A 17,934-nucleotide genomic window follows, 5' to 3' on the forward strand; every position below is an offset into this window, starting at 1 on the left:
TTTGCAATTATTTTCTCTGTGGCTTGCCTATTCATTTCCTTAATGATGTCTTTTGAAGAGTGGAAGTTTTTTCAATTTTAATTCTAACATCAATTTTTCTGTTTCTTTTTTTTTCTTTATTATTCATTTGTTATCAATTAGACAGAAACTAGCTTACTGCAGTAGATAGAAAAACTCTGGGCAGGGGTCAGGAGACTCGGGCTTTAAGCCTAAATGTGTGTGGATCTGTGTTTGGGAGGTCATCTAACTTCTCCAGCTCCAGCAAAGCATGTGCCATTCTACTAGGTGCTTAATAAATGCTGCTGGAATGTCTAAGAAATTGACTTTAGTTCACTTATCTGTAAATGAAGAGGTTGGACTGGACAATCCCAGAGGTCTCTCCTATTCTAAAAATCTGACGACTACCATGGTCTCACCTTTCCATTCCAACATGCCTTGTCCCTTGGGGGTTCCCTACCAAAATTAATTCTGTGGTGCCTCTCAGAAAAAGTAGCAAAGCACCCTTTCTGCTAATCAACTCAGCAGTCATTCTAACAGGCTCCTGCTATACAGAACCTGTTCTGGCTTGTTTGCCCTCATCTTCTCCTAAGCAATGCTGAACAGTTCAAACAACTCAAAGTTGTGTGAATGTTTACTTACAGTATGGGCTGCATCAGCAGAATTCTCCCATCTTCTCCTCTAAATTTAATTACCTGTGTATTGCTTATATACAGACATACTCACCTCTCCCCTAAAGTAACATTTTTGAAATCACAACAAAGATACCCACATGCAGCAACAAACTCACTTACTGATTCCCACTACTAGGCAAGGCACTCCAGAGTTATCAAAACGTTATTGTTTGTTGTCGGCTGCCATTGAGTCAGCCCCTGAGTCATGGTGACCCCATGCACAACAGAAAGAAATACTGCCCAGTCCTGCACCATTTTCATGATTGGTTGAGGATCACATCATTGTGATCCATAGGGTTTTCATTGGCTGATTTTCAGAAGTAGATCTCCAGGACTTTCTTCCTAGTCTGTCTTAGTCTGGAAGCTCTGCTGAAACCTGTTCAGCATCATAGCAACACACAGACCACCAACGATGGATGGGTGGTAGCTGTCCTTGAGGTGCACTGGCCTGCAAGTGAACCTGGGTCACCTGCATGGAAGGTGAGAATTCTACCACTGAATTATCACTGCACCCTCTACTATAATACAGAGGGGGTCAAATATTTGTCAAAGGAACAGACAGCAACATGTCAACAACTAAGCCTCTGAGAACTCATGATGTCTTCTTTTTCTTTGCTTGATTTCAGAACAGTCTTTATGAGAGGGATGTGTATCTTTAAATAATTAAACTGACTTTAAATAAGTTTGTTGCTGGGTAGAAACCCCAGGCTGTGGAAAATTCCACTGCCTCAAGTAGCTTGCTTGGCATGCCCATAGTTTTACATTAAAATCCTCGTTCCCCTCTCCTTAACTGCTGTCCAAAACTAGCAGAAATTGGTTTAGAGGCCATGTTGACATTCAGGATAACCTTTTACTCACTAAATATTTCATACAAAGTAACTTCACCACCTCTGGGTGGAGTTTAACTGCCATTTTCTGAACAGGCAATGCATGAAGTCACACGTAAACTCCATTGCGCCTGTGTAGTATGATTAAGAATGTTGCTGATGTAACTTGTATGAACTGCCTACTTGTAATCCCCTTAAAAGTAACCTTCCCCCTTACCCTTGCTGAGCAGTCTTGGTGGCAGCAGCCCTGACTGTTCCTTTCCTTGCACAACAAAATAAAGGCACCTTTCTACCTCCCACCTCGGTCTCTCATTTATTGGCTGAGACAAGCCATGTCGAGCAGAATCTGGAGTTTCCACCCGGCAACAAGTTTTGCAATGTATTTTGAGACCAGCCGATACCCTAGGGAGATGCCAACTCACAACTGAGAATTCCTGCTTTATAATAAGCCTATATTTAAAAGAAAAAAAAAAGTCAGGTGACAACAATTGAGAGTTACAGTGAGAACCCAAAGGAAATTCAATTCCCTGGGCTTCTCCACAAAAGCAGAGTGCTGTTCTTAGGATGTGGAGGGCTCTAATAGCAGGGAACCACCAGGCTCACTCAGAAGTTAAGTGATTAACTGGATGTTACATTGAAGACAGAAGTCTGAACCTTGCTGAACTTAGAATCACCTGGGACATAACTAAAATAAGACCAAAGCCTGGGCCCCCACCTCAAACCAATTAAATCAGAATCTGGCGGGGGCGGGGGGGGTGGCAGAGGGCAGGGACTAGGAAACAGAAATGTTTTAATCTTCCCTGGTGATTCTAATGCGTAATCAGGGTTCTCAGCCTAGCCTACTCCTCAGATCCTGAATTCAGAGTGGTTCACTAATTGTCAAAATAGCTACACAGAACCTTCTGTTTACAGAGTGCCTTATAGAATCCCCTAAGATAAAGCAGCCTTAGCTTCAAAGAACAAATGTAAGGACTCTGAGGCAGGCACAGGGTGGGACAGGAGAGAAGACCATCAAGGAAAAAAGGAAGGAAATCAATCAATTAATCAATCAATCAATCTAAGGTCCTCTTAGAATCACAGTCCTGCAAATTTAAATTGGGTTTCTGCCTGCCCTGACTAGCGAAGAAAACTCAAATAAGCTGGGTAGAAAATTTACCTCAAAGGATCAGGGGACTTTGAGTGACCTCAGCTTTGATGTCTCTTACTGTGGTTCAGTCACATTTTTCACTTTCACACCAATTCCTGAGAAAAATCATTAAGTCACTTAGATTTGGTCTGAAAAACACACATCAAATGTAAAGAGTGGGATAGGAATTGGGGGACCAAGGTTTCCTCCTGGCTGCAATGGATAACAAAGAGAAAGGTGAGAAAGGGCATGCTGAGAGCACCAATGCAGGGCTTTCCCACACAGAAATAATAATAATGAGGACTTCAAAGTGGCACAGGCTGACTTGTGAAGCCATGAATAAAACACCAACACATTTACAGAGAGCTAGAGAAGATGAAAGAACCAAGTAATAAAAGGCTCCCCAAAGTCAAACACAATTTAACTGTGGCTGCTGTGAATTGGGTAATTATTCCATAGATGTACAGTATTTTACACTCAAGCTGACACTGAAGAATGTGTTGCCCAAAATGTACAAGATTTCTTCAACCACCAACACCAAACAATGCTCACACAGCAGCTCCCATACCCTGATCAAGCCCTTCACTGTTCACAGGAACAATCAATTTCCTTTAATGAGATATTATTCAGCCACTGGTCAAAGATTCAGGTGCTACAGTTTTGCCCTCTCTCCGAAAGACTCCCAGGAAATGAAAAGGCTTCAACCATTTTCCATCCACAAAATAAAAATATTTAAGCGTAGCAGAAAATTGTGTTCTTCATCCAGATACTAATATTTGCATTACGTGTTTTTATACTGACTTACCTAAACATCGACATTATCTATAACCTTAATATGCAGGCTCTGTTCATACATACTGAAGTCACATTCATATCCTCAAAGTTCAAGGAAAGCCAATTTATGAAAATATATCAGTTACACTCTCCTTCCTTCTTCCTGATAAAAGAAGACTAGCTTAACATTTGCTTTTCTTCCTATAATTAGAAAGATTCTGGAAAGGGAAAATGTAGTGAAACAGGCCTGAGCAGACAATAGCTAAAAAAGAAGTCTCATGTATTCAAAAGAATAACAATGAAAAAAATAAAACCTCCATGTCTTATTTGATAGGTATTACCTGCCTGGAAATTAAAAACACACGTCACACTATCTCTGGAGAAGGCTTCTGTTCCAAAACGAGGGCCTAATGTTTAAGTTGTGCAAGCCAAATCCGCTTGAAGAAACAGAAGGCTCTGCTAGGCTTTAGCAGAACAAGCCCTAACATAATATGCCAAAGAACACGTTTGACAAAACAGAAGTAGAAAAATATTTTCAAAATGAGTTCTTGGCTTAAATATAGCATTTGGCACCTCAAGTAAACACAGAGATGAAGAACTTGGTGGTGCCACGTGACTTTCTCAGCTTCAGCAGGCCAGATAGCGGGGTTTGTTACTCATTTCTCAACACCTCCCCTCTTTGCCCCTCCATTTGTGACCTCCCAATTCAGGGTCCCTTAGAAGAGCTGGAAAGCAAAAAACTGGATAAATGTATATAACTAGTTTTCTTAGTAATTATTACATACTTTAAAACCATTCTACTAAAAAATACCTCATACCAACTCGGCAGCTCTCATTATTTATGTTCTTGATTATACAGCTGAGTCAATGTCTGGATGCCATCTATAAAAAGGAAAGGGGTATGAACTCCTCTTCCAGGAAGATAGATAGATGTATATTTCCCTATACCTATTCAAATTTTGCTATTCGTTAAGCACAATTAAGACCCTGGATATTATATACAAAACAAAGACTGAAATATGGAGAGAAAAAGACAGCCAGACCAGTTAGGAGCCTTGGGAAAGGCCTCAGCACAGAGGTGAGTTACATGGATTTTCTTTTTGCCTCATATATTCCAGAACTGGAGTTGAAGAAATCAGCAACCTACAAATGCTAATGGATGCAGATTAAAAAAAGCCGCCAACAAAAGCCTGCTCTCTCTAGCCAAAGGACCAGGAAAGGGACAACTTAGGAACAGAGAAAACTTTTAGATAATAACCACTCTACTCCAGCCAGACACCACAGGGGGAAAAAAACCCCACCGAAAACCTACGGTTCCACCACCATACAAGCTTGCAACAGCCAAGCGGGGAGTCTAGACTTCTACCTTACAGACTATAACGGGGTTCCCTGACCTCCCCTCCCCCTCACTGGGGTGATGTCAGAGAACACTGAGTAAGGAGCCAGAATTTTCATTCATACTGGGCTGTAACAAATCCCCTCTGCCCCCCACTCCCTTCTTCCCTCATCAGTGGAAACCACCTGGGAAGCCAAAACTCTTATCCTACCCAGTAGTAATAAGGAGTTACTGTCGACACTGACTGTGAATGGAGAAACAGTGGGGAACCTGGACTTCTACACTCACCTGGCAGTACCAGGGTGGCACTCCCCACTGCCCCTGCCAGAGCAGTGTCAGAAAACGCCATCTAAAATAGAAGGTTTAAATAAGATCCAAAGTCTCATAACATAATACCCCAAATGTCCGGATTTTAAGAAAAAATCACTCATCATACCAAAAGCCCCCCAAAAATCTCAACTTGAATGAAAAAAGACAATCAATAAATGCCAACATCAAGATGATAGAGATGTTAGAATTATCTGATGAGAATTTTAAAGCATCCAGTATTAAAATGCTTCAATGAACAATTATGAACACATTTAAACAAATGGAAAATATATAAAATGTCAGCAAAGAAATAGTAGGTATAAAGAAGAAACAAACAGAAAGTTTAGAAATGAAACATACAATCAATAAAACAAAAAAGCTCACTGGATGGTGTCATGGTTTGAATTATGTCCCCCCAAAAATGTGTGTATCAATTTGGCTGGGCCATGATTCCCAGAATTGTGTGGTTGGCCTCCATTTTGTGATTGTAATTTTATGTTAAAGAGGATTAGGGTGGGATTGTAACACCACCTTTACCAGGTCACACCCCTGATCCAATGTAAAGGGAGTTTCCCTGGGGTGTGGCCTGCACAACCTTTTATCTCTCAAGAGATAAAAGGAAAGGGAAGCAAGCAGAGAGTGGGGGACCTCATACCATCAAGAAAGCAGTGCCAGGAGCAGAGTGTGTCCTTTGGACTGGGGTCCCTGCACCGAGAAGCTCCTAGTCCGGGGGAACACTGATGAGAAGGCCGAGAGAGAGAGAAAGCCTTCCCCTGGAGCTGACACCCTGAATTTGGACTTTTAGCCTACTTTACTGTAAGGAAATAAACTTCTCTTTGTTAAAACCATCCACTTGTGGTATTTCTGTTATAGCAGCACTGGATGACTAAGACAGATGAGCTGAACATCAGAATGGAGGAGGCAGAGGAATGATTTAATGAGCTTGAAAATAGAACATTAGAAATTACCCAATCTAAAAAACAGAGAAAATAGACTGGAAAAACATGAATAACCCCCAAAAATGGAAACAATCCAAATGTTCATCAATAGATGAATGGATAAACAAATTGGGTATATTTATACAATGGAAGATTATTTAGCCTTAAAAAGGAATGAAGTTCTGATAAATGCTAGAACATGGATGAACTTCAAAAACATTATGTTCAGTGAAAGAAGCCAGGCACCAAAGGTCACATATATGATTCTATTTATATAAAGTATTCAAAATAGGGAAATCCATAGAAACAGAAAGCAGATTGGTGGTTGCCAGCGGCTGCAGAGAAGGAAAATGGGGAGTAACTGCTTAATGGGCATGGGGTTTTATTTTGGAGCGAAAAAAATGTTTTGGAACTGGGTATAGGAGGTGGTTGTAGAACACTGTGATTATACTAAACGCCACTGAATGCCTTACTTTAAAATGGTTAATTTTATGTTATGTGAATTAAACTTCAATTAGATAGACAGACAGACAGAGATAGTCTCAGCAACCTGTGGGACCAAAAGGAATGATCTAAAGTATCATTGGAATCTAGAAGAAGAGGAGAAAGAGGGCAAGGCTGAAAACTTACTCAAAGAAAAAAATGACTGAAAATTTTCCAAATTTGGCAAAAGATATAAACTTAGAGATTCAAGAAGGTGAGTGAACCCAGAATAGAATAAATAAAAAACAAATCCATACAAAACCCATTAAATTTCTGAAAATTAAAGGGAAAAAAAAAAAAGTAATCCTGAAAGCAGTGAGAGAAAGGACATCCTACCTATAGGGGAAAAATAAATTGAATGACAGTGGCTTTTTCATCAGAAACCATGGGGGCAAGAAAAAAAGGGGAATTTTTCAAGTGCTGAAAAAAAGAGAACTGTCAACACATAATTCTATATCCAGTGAAACTATCCTTCAGAAATGAAGGGCAAATCAAGACATTCTCAGATGAAAGAAGATTAAGAGAATCTGTCAACAGCTGACATACCCTAAAAGATTGGCTAAAGACGTTCTCTTAACAGAAAAGAAATATAAAAGTAGGAATTTTGGAACATTGAGGAAGGAAGAAATACAACGTGAAGAGTAAAAATATGGGTAAACACAAATCATTTTCCTTCTCCTCTTCAGTATTCAAAATTAGGTTTGATGGTCAAACGAAAAAAGAATGTAACACTGTCTGGTGTGGTTCTAAATGTATGTGAAGTAAATATTTAAGACAATTACATTAAAAACAGAGGAGGCAAAGGGATATAAAGGAAGGTGAAGTTTCTACACTTCACTTGAACTGATAAATGACATCGGTAGACTTAGAAGAGTTATGTATATATAATGTATTAGCTAGAGTAAATACTTTAACAATCTATAAAAAGAGATACACTCAAAAACATTAGAAATAAATAAAAATGGAATGCTAAAAATGCTCAAGTAACACAGGAAGATGGAAAAAAGAAAGCAAATGAATAAGAAAGAGAAAATAAAAAATAAAATGATGCACGTAAGCACTAACATGTCAATAATTACATCAAATGTAAACGGTTTAAATACGCCTATGACAAAAGAGGTTGAGTGAATCAAAAAACATAACCCAACTCTCCAAGAACCCACTTCAAATATAATGCTATAGATAAGTTGAAAGTGAAAGGATGAAAAATAATATGTCATGCAAATACTAATCAAAAGAAGGCAGAAATACTATATTAATATAAGATAAAATGAACATGTGAGAAAGAGCGAGACATTATGTAATGATAAACGGGTCAATTTAACAAGAAGACATAATAATCCCAAGTGTGCATCAGAAAATAGCAAGGCTAGAAAATATGTGAAGTAAAAATTGATAGAACTGAAAAAAGAAATAGATAAACCCACAATTATAGCTGAAGTCTTCAATACTTCTCTTTCAACAATTGGTAAAAACTAGACAGAATAACAACAAGATGTAGAAAAACTCAACACCACCACCAACCAACAGGATCTAATAGACTTTTATAGAACACTCCACCCAACAACAGCAGAATACACATTCAAGTGTCCATGGAACACATATCATATCCTAGGACCAATAAGCAACATCATGATAAACGGAGAAAAGACTGAAGTTGTAAAGGATTTCATTTTACTTGGATCCACAATCAATGCTCATGGAAGCAGCAGTCGAGAAATCAAACAACATATTGCACTGGACAAATCTACTGCAAAAGTCCTCTTTAAAGTATTAAAAAGCAAAGACATCACTTTGAGGACTAAGGTGCGCCTGACCCAAGCCATGGTATTTTCAGTCACCTAATATGCATGCAAAAGCTAGACAATGAATAAGGAGGACCAAAGAATAAATGATGCTTTTGAATTACGGCGTTGGTGAAGAATATTGAATATACAATGGCCTGCCAAAAAAATGAACAAATCTGTCTCGGAAGTACAGCCAAAATGCTCCTTAGGAGCAAAGATGGTGAGACTTCGTGTCACATACTTTGGACATATTATCAGGAGGGACCAGTCCCTGGAGAAGAACATCATGCTTGGTAAAGTAGAGGGTCAGCAAAAAGAGGAAGACCCGCGATAAGACAGACTGACACAGTGGCTGCAACAATGGGCTCAAACACAGCAACGACTGTGAGGATGGCACGGGACCAGGCAGTGAGTGTTTCATTGCGTTGTGCACAGGGTTGCTATGAGTAGGAACTGACTCCATGGCACCCAACAACAACAATCTCATTTCTCTTTACAGATGTTAAAAAAAAAAAAAGAAGTCTTATATAAGATTTGAGCCTTTGCAAATGTAAATGGTCTTCTGTGAGGCAGTACAGCGAAGTGCATAGGACCATGGCCTCTGGAGCTAGATTATCAAGGTTAGAATTCCCGGATGTCACATTACTTAACTCCTCTATGCCTCCTTTCTTCATCTCAAATAGGGACAATTATAGTATCTACTGAAGATCAAATGAGCCAATACGTAGGTAAAATGCTTGCAACAGTGTCTGGCATGACACTATGTAAGTACTGGTTGGTATTACAGTTCTTGTTATTATTATCGAAGCGTTCCAGAGACTGTTATCGCAGCAATTATGTTTTATTTTGTTCCTGTATCCAGTTCTCTGGCTTTAGAATAGGATCAGCAGACCACTGCTCATGTGCCGAATCCCACCTGCAGCCCAATTTGGTAAACAAAGTTTTACTGAAACACACCATGCCCGTTTGTTTTTGTACAATCTACGTCAGCTTTTGACCTACAGTGGCAGAGTGGAGTTGTCGGGAGCGAAAGTGTGTGGCCCATAAAGCTGAAAACATTTACTATCTGGTCCTATACAGAAAATGTTTAAGGATCTCTGCCTCAGGATAAACCCTGGAGACTATGGAATCTTGAAGATTACCGCTTAGACTAGCCTTCTGCAAACTTTTTTGTTTGTGTACCGTATCAGTTTTTTTAAAAAGATATTTTATACTATCTTTATATATTTATGAATTGTGTCACTATGAGTAGGAATCAACTCCACAGCACACCAGCACCGCCGCCACCACCGTGTAAGCAGCCTTATGACTCTTCATAAGGCCTTCACAAAAGTAAATATTTTAAAAGAATTTTATAAAAAATTAACAGATGCATCTCACTCTAGACACTTTGATCTAAACTTTTACTATTCAAAATGTTATTCATGGAACAGCCATATCAGCATCCCCTGGGAACTTGTTGGCAATGCAGATTCTCAGGCCCTAACCCAGACTTAGTGGATCAGAATCACATTTAAACAATGCTCCCAGGTGATGAGCATGCAGTTAGAGTTTGAGACGCACTGACATAACCCACCACACAGCTCTGACCCCTTATCGCACTAACACAGAAAGCATTTATGATATCTAGGTATGTAAAATAAGCAGGATACAGATTTGAATATGCATATCGTTAGTGCGATTCTGTGTGTGCGTATATAGTCAAAGCCTGGATGGAAAGAAGCAAAACATAAAAATAGCTTTTTAGGGTAGTGGGATTGCAAATTGCTCTCCCCTCTCCCGCCCTACTTTGTTCCCAGCACTTCTTAAACAATTCTGCTAATTTGTTTCATGATAATTGTTTAAGGCCAATATAGGCTTATACAGGCACCATTATTTGCCTTTTTTGCTCAATGCTCTCCTAGAATCACCAGAAATTTGGTGGCATGGAACCCCACACGGTAGGCTTATTCAGCCTCATTAACAACCAAGCTGACTTGGTTTTAGCCAGTTCAACCAACAGCAAGAAGAACAAATCAAAATAGTGGTCCAGGGCATACTCTTTTGAAGGACACCCAAAGCAGCTCAAACACTCTCTGGAAATAAGGTCCAAGCAGCCAACTTAGTCAGTACTCCTTATAGGTCCAAAGTCTTGGTCTACATTTGCCTGGGGATGCGGATCCAGAAGCCAGTGCCCCAGGTATATCCAGCACCCTGGTTGTGATGACAGTTGTCTTGTGCTGTCGATTCTGACTCATGGCGACCCCGTGTGTTGTAGAGTTGAACTGCTCCAACAGTTTTCTTGGCTGTAATCTTATGGAAGCATATTGCCAGGTCTTTTCTTCCACAGTGCTGCTGGGTGAGTTCGAACTGCCAACCTTCCAGTTACCAGTAGAGTGCAAACCATTTGTGCCACTCAGGGACCTTGTGATGCTGGCTACCTACCTGAGAGCTTCTCCTGGATGTTGGGGCGCATGTATGTGAACATTAAGCCCACTTTTCCAGCCACGAGGAATCCATATCCACCAATGAAACCAACTGACTACTCATCGGTGAGTCCATTATTAAATTCCCTGCTTCCTTCTCTTTCTCACTGCAGGCAGGCATCCCAGGCATACCATCCTTGCAAACAGCAAGAAGAAAACACCACCAGATTTTCAGAGAATCCAAGAGATAATCTTTATCACATATGTGAAAGCAACAATATGCTTCAATATGCTTCATTCAACTCCAAAGTCAATTTTTGAAATGATTTTTACTAAACGCCAACTTTTCTTCCCCCTTCATCTAAAGTGGCTATATTTTAGATTAACTTTTCATGTTTAGACAATGCAGCACTCCAGTTCAAATATGTTCCAGGAATATTTATGCGTAAAGATCTAGAAACCTACCCTCTTTAGCTACTGAGAGAGGAAAAAACCTTGAATTAAAAGGATAATGCTAGTTAGATGAACAAAACAATATCCACTTTCAAACTTCAACAATGATGTCTATACATGCCATGCAAAATGAAAACTAAATGAGAAGCAGTTAAAAGGAGTTTTATTACTGTTTCTATACTAGTCACACCCAAGCTATGAAGTCATTATTTAAATATTTTTAAACTCTGCACATCAAGGGGTGAATAAATAATTCAACACTCTTCTAAGAAAATTCTATTTTCACTCCTAAATTATGTTGTCACTTACCTTTATTTAAAGGTTTCAAGAGGAAGTAAGATTCATAATCATTCAAAGTGAATAACAGGGAGACACCACTACCACATCACTGGAAAAAATAAAATATACTTTAATTCAAGGTTTCTCAACAGTGGCTCTATTGGCATTTGGGGCCAGATAACTCTGCTGCAGGGAGCTGTCCTGTGCATTGTAGGATGTTGAGCAGCATGCCTGTCCTCTACAAAGTAGATGCCAGTACTCCTTCCCCACCCACCAGTAAAGACAACCAGACACGTCTCCAGACCTTGCCAAATGTCTCCTGGGAAATGAACCTTCTGCAGTGGAGAAGCACGGCTTTAAGTTCAGGACTAGGGCAGTCTGGTGGAATCCTGAGATGTAACTGAACTCCTTACTGGCTCTCCATGGGTTTCCTGGCATGCCAGACAAATAGGGTGATTGTTACCCATTCAACTTCCCACGATGACATTTTAGGAATCATCCAAGTATTAGCAGATGTCATGCAAGGCCATGAAGAGGCCTACGGCTTGACAGGTGGTGTTAACTGCATAAGTTTTCAAGAGACTGAAGGTATAATTCTGACAAGTAAGCCAATGACAGAGCTACTAGATGGAACAGCTGAGAAAATACCATAATGCCCAAAACTGAGCAAGCAGGTTATAGACCTGGCCTAAAAACCCACCACCGTCCAGTCAGTTCTGACTCATAGAGACCCTATAAGACAGAGTAGAACTGCCTCATAGGGTTTCTAAGGCTGTCATCTTTACGGAAGCAGATCGCCAGGTCTTTTCTCCCACAGAGCAACTGATGCGTTTGAACCACTGACATTTTGATTAGCAGCCAAGCACTTAACCACCGTGCCACCAGGGCTTCTGGCCTAGGTAACTATAAAAAACCTAACCCCCTATTATCCTAAATTGCTGGGCTCCAGAAAATTTGAGTAGTCAAGAGAAGTCCACCAAGATCTCATCAGGCATGCATCCAGAAGTCACTTGTGACTTCAAAGAAACCTCAATGGCGTAAGCAGCTCTCAGGTTGTCATTTCTTTTCCAAAGGAAATCTGTATTAAACTCACAACTACCTCCTACGGTCTCCCGAATGGGCCCACTTCTGCTCATCACACCTGTCTTAGTCGTCTAGTGCTGCCATAACAGAAATACCACAAGTGGATGGTTTTAATGAAGAGAAGTGTATTTCCTCACAGTCAAAGTAGGCTAAAAGTCCAAATTCAGGGTATCAGCTCCAGGGGAAGCTTTTCTCTCTGTCGGCCTTCTCATCAATGTTCCCCAGGACTAGGAGCTTCTCGGTGCAGGGTCCCCAGTCCAAAGGACACGCTGTGCTCCTGGCACTGCTTTCTTGATGGTGTGAGGTCCCCCGTCTCACTGCTCACTTCTGTCTTTTATATCTCAAGAGATTGCCTCAGGACACAATCCAGTCTTGTAGATCCAGTCCTGCCTTACTAACACAACCTCCACCCATCCTCCCTCATTAACATCATAGAGGCAGGATTTAAAACATAAAGGAAAATCACACAGTACCAGGAATCATGGCCCAGCCAAACTGATATACACATTTTTGGGGGGATGTAATTCAAAACATGACAACATCTTTCATTTCTGAACTACTAGAGAAGCTTCCAACCAGTCACCCAGCTTGCAATTTGGGTCTCCTCCACCTGATATCAAAGTAAACTTTCACAAGCAGAAATCTTATTACCATTCCCCAGCTAGCATTCCTCCATGGGCTTCCCAACGCACTTAGAAAGAAGTCCAAATACTTGCAAACTTCTGTGTTACCTGGATTGTAGCTTAGTGTAAACGGGGGTGTGGGAGAGGACAGGAAACTATATTGTGTGCAACAAAATCACCCCTTACGCAAGGTTTGATGTCAACGCAGTTTAGGAAGCCAAAACCAAAATTACATCGAAACATTTCTTCACCTGTCAGGACCTGGACTTTTGGAAGCTCAAAAGCCGAGAATCTGCCTCTCTAGCTTCTCTCTGCATCTTCCTTTCCTTGCGATAGTGAGAACGGGCCAGGCCAAGGTTTGCTTAAATCTAGCAGGGTTGGGAGATGGGGAAAGAATAGGTGTAATGAAAGGGATTTCACTTTTCTCTTTCTTTTTGTAACATGTTTTAGTTACATGGGTGGAGTCTAAGTGGACTTATGATGTGATTCCAGTATATAAAACACAACTTCAGCTATATGCAAACTATGTATACGTACATGTTCTATTTTCCTGTTGGTGGAGGGGGTGTTTCACACAGAGATGTATGCAAGGCAAGTGAACCAGAGAAAATACAGCCATATGTGTTAACAGGAGTATCTCTGGATGGTGAGATTAGAGGTGATTAATGTGATTCTCAATATTTTATATGTTTTCCGCTGTTGATAATGGAAAAAGAAAAAAAAAAAACTCTAAAAAGTTACTTTTTTCTAAGTCTTTATATATGAGGCATAGATATAGAATAGAAGGCTACAGTAGCATCAAATTGTTTTGGAATGGAAAGATTTATCACCTGCCCTTATTCTTCCAAGCTGCAGATGTTTGTGGCATGGAATAGAAACTGTTGTCATGTGATGCTTTCACCAGTTATCCCCAAAATCAATCATCCTTACAGTTTTTAACACCCAGAGATACACACACTAGAGGGCATCGAAAATTCCAGCATAATCGTTAAATGGCTGCAGTAGAGTATCAGCGCGTATAGAAAAGGCAAAAAGGGGCTTGTGGAAGAGTGACACGTCTTAAATGTAAACACAGGGAGAAGTGCAGTTTTGAAGCGTGGCAGCTTCATAATAATCAGAAAAGCCCTCCCTGCCAGCACTTTCAAATCAAAGGCTCCGTTAATATTAAAAGGTTCAAGTTCACATCTTCATTCAACAGAACTATTGCGTCCCTTTCTTTGTGCTAGTGACACATGAGTAGTGATTGTATTTTGTTGCATTGAACAATGTCTTTTCTTTATTTCATGTATGATTATATACTTATTTACCAAATTTCATTTACTCTCTCCTAGTCACCCAAAAACTACAGTATAAATATTGGTTATAGGAAGAAAGGCCTAGCAATCTACTTCCGAAAAATCAACCAATGAAAACCCTATGGATCACAACTGTCCGATCCTGTTGTGCATGGGGTCGCCATGATTTGGGGACTGACTCAATGACAGCTAACAACAACAAGGGCATGAAATAAGCAGTTGTATAGGGAACACTGCTCTGTCTCTGTCTGCCCACTGTATTTCTTTCCCTAGATTTCCAAGTCCTGGTCCCAAGTGTAAGAATACCAGCCACGTTGACTTCATTGCCAGCTTGTTTTAGAAATGCAAAATTTTAAGCATAGATTGCATTGCGGAGTGATTACGTACATGTATTTTGCGATTGTCAAATCATGGAAATTTAAACATGAAAATGCCTCTTGCCATTATCCTATTTATTCATATCAATTTCAAAAAGTAAAAACTATCTCCTCCCTTGGAATAGCAAGCCTGGCTGCAATCATTACAGGAGCCTTTATCAGCTCCCTTGATTACACACAGTGCATTCTCCCGCCAGTGTGCAGGCCAGCATGTGGGTTTGGGGGAGGGGGGCGTCTCTCATCCTATAATTCAACTCCCCACATTCTAGCTGTATGACGACTGGGTGTTCACAGAGAGTAGAGAAGAGGGGGGAGAAGAACCCAGCATCTCGCCACCTGTGGTCCCAGATGGCACCGGACCACACTTCCGCGTAACCCATAAAGGCTTCAAAACAGATAAAGCAAATGCACTAAATAAAAGAAAAAAAACTACATCCAGCCACACATAGTTATGATACAGATTATTACGCACACAATCAACTGCGACTTCTAAAATATAACTGAATCAAACACTAGCAAAACACAGATGAAGAAATAAGCTGCTCTATTCTTCCCTCCACTGATGGTACAGTGGAATTCATACAGATTTACTAGTTCAAATACTTTTTCCATTTTGCTCACTTGGACACGCAGAGGAGAATTTTCAGGATGTCATCATCCATTACTATGACGGCTACGAATTACTGCTGGACTGTGCTGAGTGCTTACATACATTATTTAATTCAATCCTCACCACTCTCTGAAGAGGCAACTATGGTAACCTCTGTCTCAGAGGTGAGAACCTGAACACAGACAAGGTGAGAAACTTGCTCAAATCCATACAGCTTAGTAACAGGTAGAAACTGGATTTGAATCGGGCAGTTGAATTCCAGTGTCCAGGCTTCCACACTCTGGTGAAAAGTCGTGCTACTTAACAAAGATATAATCACTTTACACTTTCTTTTGAGCCTTTTCTCAAAGCTTGGCTACCCTTTGAGTTCACTGACAACTCAGACAGCTCTTGTGCCAAAGATATTAGTGCTGTCTATCCATAAAGGTGTGGGTTTCTCATTAACCATTCCAGATTGCAGCTTTGTTAACAGAAATAGAATCCTCTAATGTCATCAAGTCTGCATCAGGGAAGAGTAATAAAGTTTCCAAAGTGCTAAATTAAAATAAAAAGTTTTCCTCAATCTCGCCAAGAAAATTCCAGGCCATATGTAGAAAAAATTCATTATTCTTAATCAAAAGTTGGAAAATGTGCATCCTTTTCTAAGCCCTTTGCATCAGATGTGTTTTACTGTCTCTTAAACTACATGTGACATCGATATCGCAAGCGTCTACTCAATGTGCGTTTTCCATTTGGCCTCCCTAAAGGCTTAATATTGGAAATAAGGTGAAGTCTGATGTCAGTTTTCAAAGCGTATTTCAGATTCAAAGGGAGCCGAATTCTATACTCCAAACCATCACTAACCCAGAACAATGTCTATCTTTTAAGCATTTTTCAATTTAAAATCTTATATGTATGAAATGTTAGGGAATATAAAAGAGGCTGAAGAGATTAAGATAATCCTCAAGAACAAAGGACATTTGAATCTTTTAGGACAAACTTCCTTTCCAGGAAAAAAAAAAAAAATGAGGAAGGGCCATCTACCAAAAGATGTAAATAAATTAAAGAATATCTGTCATGCTCTACACGAAACAGATCATCATGAGATATCAAAAAAGGGACATACAACAGCAAACATGTAGACAACAAGAATAAAGATAATGGTACCAACAGCCAATACCTACGGAGCACTTATATGTGCCAAGGACGGGGCTAAGAACTTTATATACATTCCTACAGTTAATTTCCACAATATCCTCGGAGGTTAAGTACTATTGTTAGCCCCAATTTAAAGATAAAGAAACAGAGACAGGCTAAATATCTTGCCCAAGGTGACACAGTAAATGGTGGAGTTGGGATTCAAACTCCAGAGCCTGTGCTCTGTCACTGCCTCCCAGGTAGAACAAACCATTGACTTCACCAGACGACCTCAGGGGAAGAGATTTAATGGTGAAAGGAACAATTTATATTAAGAGGGTGGAATGATGTGATGGTTGGTTAAAAGTAACTGATTTTGTTTTTTGGTTCAAAATCACCTAAAACCTTTCTTTCGGGCTCTAGAGAATCATACAGTTCTCTTTACAAATAACATTGCTGACTTTTAATAAGAACATGATGGACTAAATACCAATATGTCAACGCCATAATGAAGGCTCCAGTTTGCTATTCGGTGATCCAGTGAAATGCTGCCATTTTAACAATCGAGTTTAATTTTTAAAAGATTTTTAGCTGCTCTGTTCACCAACACAGTCTATAACTACCAATACTAGCAAGCAAATTAAGATACTGAACAAATGAGTTTTGTAAGATAATACTTTTCAAATATTAACGTATATCCAAATCACCTAGAAATATGGTTAGAATCCAGATTCTGACTGAGTAAGACTATGGTGGAGCCGGAGTCCTTGGGTGGTGGAAATGGTTAAGCACTCAACCACTTAACAGAAGGTCAGTGGTTTGAATCCACCCAGCAGCACCTCAGGAGACAGGCCAGGCGATCTGCTTCCATAAGGTCACAGCTTTGAAAACCCTACAGAGCAGCTCTACTCTGCACACATGGGGTCGCCATGAGTTAGAATCAATTCGAAGGCAACTAATAACAACAAGAAGTGAGGGGCCTGAGCGTCCAAATTTCTAACAAGCTCCCAGATGACGCCAAAGCTGCTGGTTCATGGACCACACTTTGGGTAGCAAGGCTGTGGGACACAAGTCATCTCTTTTGTTAAAAAACCCAGTTTTGAATTTTTTATGAGCTCAGAAGCCACTTTTTACTCCTTTACTTCAGAAGAACTGTCTGTCCAATGCCAAAACCAAGAGAAAATAAAAATTCACCCTGCAAAGCACAGAATTTTGCTAGGTCTCCATCTGAGTGGTTTCTTCCCTACACTTTGATATATACCCAATAAACACTAGAAGTTGTATCCGCACCTCCTTCTCTCAGAGATTACTGATAGTTCCTCTCTTTTTACCTGCTACAAGCCTTCCTTCACATTTGTTGCTGTGTGCAGTAGAGCTGATTCAGACTCAGAGTGACCGCACGTGACAGAGTACAGCTGCCCCTAGGCTGTAATCTTTACAGA

The 17,934-nt window shown here is 40.1% G+C and overlaps 1 protein-coding gene and 1 long non-coding RNA gene across 2 annotated transcripts in view; both read right to left on the minus strand.

The window, feature by feature from the left end:
* MAGI1 (membrane associated guanylate kinase, WW and PDZ domain containing 1) overlaps window positions 1-17,934 on the minus strand; it is a 659,819-nt gene that overhangs the window by 278,261 nt on the left and 363,624 nt on the right. The gene's annotated exons all lie outside the window — the stretch shown is intronic.
* Window positions 10,722-13,401, minus strand: LOC111819769 (uncharacterized). The gene is made up of 3 exons (XR_002823339.1): window positions 13,346-13,401; window positions 11,419-11,497; window positions 10,722-10,852 (listed from the first exon to the last, which is right to left on the minus strand). It is a non-coding gene; the product is annotated as an uncharacterized LOC111819769 (long non-coding RNA).

Source organism: Trichechus manatus, unplaced genomic scaffold (assembly GCF_000243295.1).
Source record: "Trichechus manatus latirostris isolate Lorelei unplaced genomic scaffold, TriManLat1.0 scaffold00001, whole genome shotgun sequence".
Classification (NCBI taxonomy): domain Eukaryota; kingdom Metazoa; phylum Chordata; class Mammalia; order Sirenia; family Trichechidae; genus Trichechus; species Trichechus manatus.